Consider the following 11,341-nt stretch of genomic DNA (forward strand, 5'->3'; position numbering starts at 1 on the left):
GTTGTTTACGTCGGGTCACAACGTATTTACATAAAACATGCCCCCATCACATCCATTTGAATTTCGCGCCCTTACGCCGCCAAACATACAATACGCCGCCGTAACTTACGGCGCAAATTCTTTGAGGATTCCAAAAAAAAAAAGTAAGTTACGGCGGCGTAGTGTATCTTAGCTACGCTACGCCCGACGCAAATATGCGCCAATGTACGTGGATCTGCCCCTTTGTCGGGGATCTTATAGGAAGAATGTCAAATTACCGCCACACCGGTGTGTGTGCCTGCACCAGTGGTGGCTGGTGCATACATTTTTTAGGGGGGTGCAAACAAACTGAAAAAAAAAAAAAAACATCAAATGCAGCCACTGTGCCTGTCAATTGTCGCCACTGTGCCTGTCAATTGTCGCCACTGTGCCTGTCAATTGTCGCCACTGTGCCTGTCAATTGTCGCCACTGTGCCCCTCAATTGTCACCACTGTGCCCATCAATTGTCACCACTGTGCCCATCAATTGTCACCACTGTGCCCATCAATTGCCACCAGTTTGCCCCCATCAAATGCCGCCAGTTTGCCACCTCAAATACAGTCAGTTCCCCCATCAAATACAGTCAGTTCCCCCATCAAATACAGTCAGTTCCCCCATCAAATGCAGTTAGTTTCCCCACCAAATGATGCCAGTTTGCCCCCTCAAATGCGAAATACGAAATAACGGCCGTTCTGAGCGTCCATGGTTGGTGCCTGCGCACAGGCGTGCGCCGGGGAACAGCAGCTGTACTCTGCAGACGTCTTCCCTGACAATGACTGCACACCAGTGCACAAAGCAAGGTCCATAAAGACATAGATGAGTGCGTTTGGGGTGGAGAAACTTGTCTGACCTGCACAGAGTCCTGATCTCAACCTAAAAGAACGCCTTTGAGATGAATTCGAGCGGAGACTGCGAGCCAGGCCTTCTCGTCCAACATCAGTACCTGACCTCACAAATGCGCTTCTGGAAGAATGGCCAAACATTCCCATAGACACACTCCTAAACCTTGTGGACGGCCTTCCCAGAAGAGCTGATGCTGTTATAGCTGCAAAGGGCGGAGCCAACTCAATATTGAACCCTACGGACTAATGCCGCGTACACACGATCATTTTTCAGCATGAGAAAAAACGACGTTTTCCCAACTTCAACATTAAAAACGATGTTGCCTACACACCATCGTTTTTAAAAAATTATCTAGCAAAGCGCGGTGACGTACAACACGTACGACGGCACTATAAAGGGGAAGTTCCATTCGCCTTTGGGCTGCTTTAGCTGATTCCGTGTTAGTAAAAGACGATTCGCGCTTTTCTGTCTTTTACAGCGTGATGAATGTGCTTACTCCATTATGAATGGTAGTTTTCCTAGAACGAGCGCTCCCATCTCATAACTTGCTTCTGAGCATGCGTGGCTTTTCTTACGTCGTCTTAGCCCACACACGATCATTTTTTAAGTCTCCTACGCCGTCGTATCTTAGGGTGCAATATTTACGCTGACCGCTAGGGGCGCTTCCCTAGACTTCCGCGTCGAATATGCAAATTAGGTAGATACGCCGATTCAGAAACGTACGTCCGCCCGGCGCATTTTTTTACGTCGTTTACGTTAGGCTTTTTTCGGCGTAAAGTTACCCCTGCTATATGAGGCGTATCATATGTTAAGTATGGACGTCGGGCCAGCGTCAAATTTTCCGTCGATTACGTTGTTTGCATAAGTCGTTCGCGAATAGGGCTGGGCGTAATTTACGTTCACGTCGAAAGCATTGGCATTTTTGCGGGTTAGTTTGGAGCATGCGCACTGGGATACGTTCACGGATGGCACATGTGCCGTTAGCCAAAAACGTCATTTACGTGGGGTCAGCCATCATTACCATACAACACGCCCACTGCATGGAGAATTTGAATTCCGCGGGCTTACGCCGGACAACATACGCTACGCCGCCTTAACTTAGGGCGCAAGTTCTTTCTGAATACGGAACTTGCGCCATAATTTATGGCGGCGTAACGTATCTGAGATACGTTACGCCCGCCGATAGATATACAATTGTATCTGAATCCGGGCCAAAGTGCGTGGAAAGCAGGTATCCCAATACTTTTGGTAATATAGTGTATCTTTATATACTGTGGCCCGGATTCACAAAGGAGTTACGACGGCATATCTCCAGATATGCCGTCGTAACTCTGAGTGCGGGCCGTTGCAACTCGGCGCCCGATTCATAGAATCAGATACGCCTCACAGTTGCCTAGATACGAGTGGCGTAAGTCTCCTACGCCGTCGTATCTTAGGGTGCATAATTATGCTGGCAGCTAGGTGGCGCTTCTGTATATTTCCGCGTCAAATATGCTAATTAGCTAGATACGCCGATTCACGAACGTACGTGCGCCCGGCGTATCAAGATACGTCGTTTACGTAAGACATACGCCGGCGTAAAGTTACCCCTCATAAAGCAGGGGTAAGTCATGTTAGGTATGGACGTCGGAAACGTGCGAACAGCGTCGTATTATACGTCGTTTGCGTAAGTCGTCCGTGAATGGGGCTGTGCGTAGGTTACGTTCACGTCGACTAAGCATTGAGCGGGCGTAATTTACTTTCAAAATTCGACGTGACACTGAGCATGCGCACGCATGCGCCGTTCGTTCGAAACGTCATTTACGTGAGGTCATGATTAGTTTGCATAAAACACGCCCACCTCTTCCTCATTTGATTTAGGCGCGCTTAGGCCGGCACAACTTTAGATGTAAGTGCTTTGAGAATACTGCACTTGCCTCTCTAAGTTGCGGCGGCGTAGCGTAAATACGATACGCCGCCCTACGTGAATCTGGGCCTGTGTGTGTCTGTATATATATTTGCAGTAGCTGGTGTCTAGACAAAGCAGATAAACTTGGACGCTGCAATCATAAAACTTGCCCTTTGTTATCATACAAACGTTCGGGGATTTCCAGAACAGTTAGTTTCGGTTTGTATGGGGCGGGAATCAGATGATGGGTGTGGGGAAGGAACAGAGACGATCAAAACCTAGAGAGGGTGACGGCCTATAAAACTCATGTCAGGCTGCAGACGGAGGTGCTTTTGTTACTCAAGTACCTTGCTTTGCATCCCTCAGTCTCTTATTAAAGAGGAACTTCACACAAATATTGTAAAAATATAAGCCAGCAGCAACAAATACTGCAGCTGCTGACTATTAAAGGGGTTGAACCTATTTAGAAAATAAACAAACCTTTACAACCCCTTTAAAGAAACACTAACCACCCTATGGAGTCCATTGATGTCCTACCTAGGGTTGTCCCAATACCGATACTAGTATCGGTACCGATACAGAGCATTTGCGCGAGTACTTGTACTCGCGCAAATGCTCCCGATGCCTGACCCGATACTTGGTCAGTGGGCAGAGGTTTTGAGCAGAGAGGGCAGACAGAGTTTGCGAGCGGAGAGGGCGGGTGTATGCTGCTCTCCCCCTCCACGCGCAGCGTCCCCCTCCGTCTGTGTCCCCTTCCGTGATGCTGCTTGTAGAATAATTACATTAATTTGGCTTTTTATCAAGATCTTTGGTTTACAGGGTTGAAGTCATCATTTAATGACATGACCTAGCAAAAGACAGATCTTGAAATAGGTTAGGTATGTATGAATGGAGTCTTGTCCAGTTGTCCCAAGGATGTCCAAGTTTGACATGGGTTCAGGAGGTCACTGGGTTCACGGATAAGAATACTCACAGAGTCATGTATCATAGAGTAAAACCAGAAATACTGTCTTCATATGTTTCAAAGTTAAAAGTTACTTTTTGATATTCTTTGTTTAATTATCTAGAGTTTGTGTGAAGTGATATATTTATATATCTATATATATATGTATTCAATTATGAGTTTATTATGCATTTGTAAGTTTGGTATAGAACTTCTGAATCTTAAAGATATATCTTATGTAAGAATTAGGCATTTAACAGAAGGTCAACCCACTGGTTTTAGTAGAAAACAGCTATATGTTGCTGTCAATCAAATCAGCTAGGTCATCTCAAGGAGATGCAGATATGGGGATGAAGTTGTACATTCTATTTCTAAAGTTGAACATGACAGAGTTATGGGTGGAGTTGTGAGTTCGCTTTGGTTTAAACCATATTAAGCATCCTTTTGAGAAAAGGCGTTACCATGTATTTAGCTGACATATGGGTTTTTATAGTATAAAGAGAGAGTTTAAACTGACATAGGACACACTTACACACTCACCCACCATTCGCAACACATACACTTCAGAAGGACAGCAAGGACACTTTGTTTACTTAAGGCCTACACTCAAGCTTACCTCACAAACAGCTGTTCGAAGCTGACACTTCTCACACCACTGAAGCTAGACGAAGGAACTTTTACTATGCTATTCTTTAAGCTTATACCTAACTAATCTTCTGTTATTACTACAACAAGCTGTATGAAGATTTGAACTTTGTATGTATTTACAAGTTGATGCCAAGTGAGATGCTAATAAAACTCATACTTTGAGTAAGCCCGGCTATTTGAACTTTTGAAAGAAACGTCCTGCGAAAGAAGCTGTTGACATAACACGTGTCTAATTTAGCTTCTTACATATGGCGAGCCAGCTCATTAATCGGTTTTCCTAACACCTTGCCACAAGAGGGGGAAGAGACCCATTCATGAGTTCTCAAGTCGCAGGAAAACTCCGATTATAGAATCTAGAAAGGACGTTTGCTCTTCATCCTACAAGGACAAAAGATTCAAGGAACCAAGCCGGCTAAGACGTGAGATCCCACGACTTACGATATGGCATCTGATAACCAAACATGGAGGAACACAGAACTCCAAGAAGAAATAAAAGAAAATTGGAAAGCAAGAAAATACACAAAAAGGAGAAAATTCATTATCTCAGGACTCCTTTTTCCATTAATGACATTTTTCTTCATAAAAACTTACTTGACTTTTTCCAGTTCAGCAGAAGATAACAAGACTGAGACCCTGCATAAAAGAGACTTGCAGCTATCCAGAAATAAGAGACACTTTCCAAGATACAGTGACTTTGACACAAGCAATGACATATATGGATACGCTTGCATAGGATATGGGGTTACTTGTTGCATGAGTTTTTACTTTTTCCATAGCAACACCATTGAAATTCACGCCAGAATAGAATCCAAGACAAAGTTCACAAAAATGCAAGGATCATATGTACATAGTAATACAACTGGTACATATGAGTGTAATCTAACAGATATGGGATTCTGGGTTATAGTTATAAAAGGAAATGAGACTACAGCTTGGACTGGGGATGTAACTAATGTTAAGGTACATACTCCTTCTGTGGGAGGATCCAAAACTGATATTTGGTTTCAAACACAATATTATTTACAGTTTGTAGATCCTGAACATTTACAAATTACAGGAGATGAAAAAGGAGATGTAACTCGAGTATGGGATTTTCAAATGACAAGAAGTTTAGCTCTAGTCAAAGTGAAGGTGATGATTACTGTTGTGGATTTAATTATTCCAGACATAAAAGTATCGCCACAATCTCTTAAAATAGAAGAAGGAAAGGATAATTTAACTTTGATGTGTACTACGCAAATAGAATTACCTCAGAATTCACTATTAACCTGGAAGAGAAATAGTGAGTTGTTGGGCAGTCTTTTCTATAGCTCAGCTAGCATAATTCGTAAGGGCAATTTTGGTAATTTAGATTGGAAGAATAATAGTTTGATTTTTCATCACACTAATCCAAATCTAAATGACTCAGGTATATATGAGTGTTGCCTATCATTGGAAAATTATCCTATGAAATGTGATATTGCAAATGTTGCAGTTTTATCCCCTGAAAAAACGAAATGTACTAACGGAAAATTTATTCCCGCCAGTCCTTTTCAAATTAATCATTTCCAATCCAGACATCTTTTAAGAGAAGGACGCTTTGTGATTATACTTTGGAAATTTAACATTTCTGAATGGAAAATTTCATCAAGGTATCCTCAATGTCAAGAGTATCTAGTTAATATGGAATTGGGTATTGATAAATGGTTTGGAACTAATAGTAAAAACAACAGCAGGAATAAACAAGGTATTGCAGAAGGAATCCTCGGAGGAATTGGAATTGTTGGAAGTATTACCAATAGTATGGATATTACTACATTAAAATCTGATCTAGAAACATCAGGTTTAGTGGGAAGTAAAAGTATCAAAGTTCAGAGAAATTTAAATCAAATATTAGAAAATATGGTAATGAAGACAGCAACAGTTATAGGTCCATCTATTATCCATTTACAAAATATTACTTTGGATTTAATGAAAAGTGAACAACATTCTCACATAGCCAGAACGTGTCTAGAGATACAGACAGAGTATTCCACCAATTTTAAAATAACAGCTCAAGCATTCCAAAGTGGAATAACTCCTTTAGGAGTTTTACAAAGTTTACCTAATGAGTATGTATTTGCAAATAATCATACAGATTTATGGGTAAATAAATGGGTAGGATGTAATCAGCATGAATGCTTTAGTACCTCAATGATTCCTATAGCTGGGAGAGAACAAATGTTGGTTCCAATTACAGTCTTAGGATTGCCAGTAAGTGATACTCAATTGTTATATTATCAATTGCAGTATACAGATTTTGCTTTGGATAGTAATTTTTCAGAACCAGAACAACTTGACCTATCTTCATGTTTACATTTTCAATCTAAAATAATCTGTTTGCCTAAGCAGGACAAAGGAATTTTTCATTCTTGTTTCCATAATCATTCGTTATGTACGGCTAGAATTGAAAGAGTAAAAACAGCTTTTGACTTAGTTACTTCAGTAGGTAAAAAGAAGGTTTGTTTTCAAGTTATGACTAGCACTGAAACAGTTAAAGCTTTTTTCCTATCCTGTACACAAACAGAAATCCTGAAACGAGGATTATATTGTATAGACGGAGACCTTACAGGAATCAGTATAAATGGAATTAGAGTAAATTTGACTAATATTCTTATGAGAGATGTGGGTGCTCTTCCTGTACAATATAATATATCTCAAGTAGATGAATTCCCATGGAAAGAATGGGCAGACATCATACAAAAGGATAAGGGCTTATTAATTGCTTTATCTGAAGAGCTTCATAAAGCAGATATAGTATTTAAGCATGAGCAAGGAAAGTTAAAAGTAATAGAACATGAATGGTCAGCGTTATCATCAAATTCTTTCTGGGCGAATTTTAAGAAAACTATATCAGTTTGGGGAAACACTTCAGTAGCTACTGCAGCAGGAAATATATTATTGCATCCAATAGTTATTATTTTTATTATTATGGTGTTATGCATATTATTTCAAATCTGTATTATGATTAAGATGAAACGATTTTACAAATTACTTAAGAAAGAAATTAAAAAAGGTGAAGAAATCATGACAAGTATTCTTACTCGGAGAATCACATCTGGCTTAACTGATCCGATGGTAAGCTGTGGTACATCTGGAGCAACTGATTCAAGATGTGTGTGAAAGGGCCATAAATGAAGTGTGCGTGATTTAGGTAATATAATAAATTATATTCAGGGGGAATTGTAGAATAATTACATTAATTTGGCTTTTTATCAAGATCTTTGGTTTACAGGGTTGAAGTCATCATTTAATGACATGACCTAGCAAAAGACAGATCTTGAAATAGGTTAGGTATGTATGAATGGAGTCTTGTCCAGTTGTCCCAAGGATGTCCAAGTTTGACATGGGTTCAGGAGGTCACTGGGTTCACGGATAAGAATACTCACAGAGTCATGTATCATAGAGTAAAACCAGAAATACTGTCTTCATATGTTTCAAAGTTAAAAGTTACTTTTTGATATTCTTTGTTTAATTATCTAGAGTTTGTGTGAAGTGATATATTTATATATCTATATATATATGTATTCAATTATGAGTTTATTATGCATTTGTAAGTTTGGTATAGAACTTCTGAATCTTAAAGATATATCTTATGTAAGAATTAGGCATTTAACAGAAGGTCAACCCACTGGTTTTAGTAGAAAACAGCTATATGTTGCTGTCAATCAAATCAGCTAGGTCATCTCAAGGAGATGCAGATATGGGGATGAAGTTGTACATTCTATTTCTAAAGTTGAACATGACAGAGTTATGGGTGGAGTTGTGAGTTCGCTTTGGTTTAAACCATATTAAGCATCCTTTTGAGAAAAGGCGTTACCATGTATTTAGCTGACATATGGGTTTTTATAGTATAAAGAGAGAGTTTAAACTGACATAGGACACACTTACACACTCACCCACCATTCGCAACACATACACTTCAGAAGGACAGCAAGGACACTTTGTTTACTTAAGGCCTACACTCAAGCTTACCTCACAAACAGCTGTTCGAAGCTGACACTTCTCACACCACTGAAGCTAGACGAAGGAACTTTTACTATGCTATTCTTTAAGCTTATACCTAACTAATCTTCTGTTATTACTACAACAAGCTGTATGAAGATTTGAACTTTGTATGTATTTACAAGTTGATGCCAAGTGAGATGCTAATAAAACTCATACTTTGAGTAAGCCCGGCTATTTGAACTTTTGAAAGAAACGTCCTGCGAAAGAAGCTGTTGACATAACACGTGTCTAATTTAACTCTTCTTCACTGCTCCCCCCCCCCCCCCCCCGAGTGATGCTGCTGTCCGCGCTCAGTGTCCCCCTCCGTGATCCTTCTGTCCTCATCCATGCTCATACCTCCCAACTGTCCCTGATTTCGAGTGACTGTCCCTGATTTGGAGCAATGTCCCTCTGTCCCTCATTCCTCCTCATTTGTCCCTCATTTTGGTCTGAAATGCACTTTTTATCTATCAAAAAGTGTTTCCCAACACTAAACTTTCATCTGATTTCTAAATTGCTGCATTTGTAAATTCCAAAAGCCAATATAAAGAAATAGTAGTGGTAAAAAAAAGCCCTTGTGGGTTTAACCAATCTTATTTTTTGTACAATTCTCCTTTAAGGGGGCGTAGCAGGGGGTGTGTCCTATGCCTGCATACTTTTGCTGATAGGTGTCCCTCATTCCCATCTCAGAAAGTTGGGAGGTATGCATGCTCTGTGTCCTGATGCCTGTGTCCTCCATGCTGTGTCCCCTTCTGTGATGCTGCTGTCGGCGCTCTGCGTCCCCCTCCATGCTGCGTGTCCCGTGTCCCCCCTCCTGCTGCTGTCCCCCTCTGCGCTCTGTCCTCATCAGGATGGCGAACGGAGGTAGGAGCCACTAAATCCGGCTCCTACCTGTTCTGAATGAACAGAATCAGTGATCACTGACTCTGTCCATTCATATAACTGAAACATCGTAACCTGTGATTACGATGCTTCAGTTTATGAATGGAGAGGAGCTTCTCTCCATTCATTTTAGCTAAGACTGCAGAGAAAGGGACTGGGGAATCTGTGTCCTTAGTCCCTTTTTCTGTCTCAAAGGTGTGTCTGTTAAGACCCCTAACATCTCACCGAAGCCCCCCACAGTGCTAAAAAAAAATAAAAAAAAATGCAATAAATATAAAATAAATGAATTGTAAAAAAAAAAAAACACACTGACACCATCCACTCCCCCCCCTAAAAAAAAAGCAGAAAGCATCATAAAAAAACATAACAAAAAATTGTAAAAAAAAAAAAAAATACTGACATATGTGCCACTGTCACGTGACATTAAAAAAAAAAGTATCGGTATCGGCGAGTACTTGAAAAAAAGTATCGGTACTTGTACTCGGTCTTAAAAAAGTGGTATCGAGACAACCCGAGTCCTACCCACAGCCGATTGTTCCCAGGGCTTCTGATTCTTTAGTACCACTATCTTGGATTTGGGGCACTATCATAAACAGGGGTACGGGGTAAGGGTGGAAGAAAAAGAATAACACTACAGGAGCAAATATTTCCGGGGGAGTATCTTCAAATCTTGATAGCATGTCTGGTAATCAGAACTCTGCATAGTGTAAACTACGGCCCATGAGCCACATCTGGTCCACAACTACAGTCAGTGGTGTAGCAGAGGCTGCCAATGGTCTCTGTTTATGACTCTGATGGGGAACTGGAACCTGATATAAGGGGGGCTCTAATGTAAGGTAGACTCTGATGGCGACCCTCATTTAATAAGGGACTTTGCATGTAAGGGGGAACTCTGATGGGTACCCTGATATAGGGGGGAACTTTAATGTATGTAGCGCCCCCTTACTTTCAGTATGGGCACTACGCTAAAGTTAGTGGGGAATGGGAGAGTTACCTTGCTCCCATTCACTCTTTGTTTACATTTTGGGACTTCTGTCATTCCAGAAATGTCCACTGGGTCAGTCTGTGGTCCAGGGATGCAATGTCATCCCTGGCCAGCAGTTGGCGCCAGAGGGGTTCTGGCAGCGTAAGTTTCTCCAGCAGCCAATCAGAGGAGTTTTTCCCTCGCGGGGCGTGCTGGAGAGGAGTATATCTGTGACAGGTGTCATGTGTTCTAAAATCTTCACGGGGTCCCCGTTCCAGGTGCGGCATCCACCTTCAGGGTGCGCGCATCCACTGACCCCGCTGGCGTGGCCCACCTGGCCATAATTGCAGACTACTTGGAACCTCATCCTGAGGTACCAGGGGCCCCAGTGACTGGCTGGGTTCCCGATTCCACTGAAGAGATCCCAGGCTGGGTGCCGTTCGATTGGGGAGTCGGTTTGAGGAGGACCCGGAGGCAGGTCGTCCAACAGAGCCTGAACAAACCAATTGGGGATCCGGTGACCAGAGTACTGACAGGTATGTTTGCTGTCATCTGGTGACCGATGCAGAAATCTACTGGGAGGATTCGCTCCATCTATCTATCTAGCTCAGTTATTGTCAATTGGCCTGTGGCAGAGGTCCGAGCCGGGTCTGTGAGAGAGGCCCGTTCCTCCCAGAAATCCTAAGTGGCGTCTCGGCTGCCAGGCCTATAGAAATGGGTCTGTCCGGAGGCACTTTACCCACTCAGTTGGAGTGGCTACGAGTTACAAATTAGTACTACGCAGAGCAGTACTGACTGCTCTATTTAATATCCAGGCCTGATACTGCAAGGTTCTTCCTCTCTCTATTCATCAACTTTGTCCTTCCCAATTGATGTTGATGTTGGCCGTGTTGGCCTGGAAAATAAAACATTGGAAAAACCCTTTATTCACTGTCTGGACCTTCGCTCACTGTTTGTTTCTACAATTGCACCCCTAGACAACGCCAGGGTAACTTAATAGGCCGATCCCCAAATTCAACCAGCGGCTCCTTCGGGGGTAGCGCTACATGTTAAAGGGACTTTTATGGAGACCCTGATATAATGAGGGACTCTGATGGGGATCCAGATATAAGGAGGGGCTCTGATGAAGGCACTGATATAACGGGGGGC

Source organism: Rana temporaria, chromosome 9, assembly GCF_905171775.1.
Source record: "Rana temporaria chromosome 9, aRanTem1.1, whole genome shotgun sequence".
NCBI classification, from domain to species: domain Eukaryota; kingdom Metazoa; phylum Chordata; class Amphibia; order Anura; family Ranidae; genus Rana; species Rana temporaria.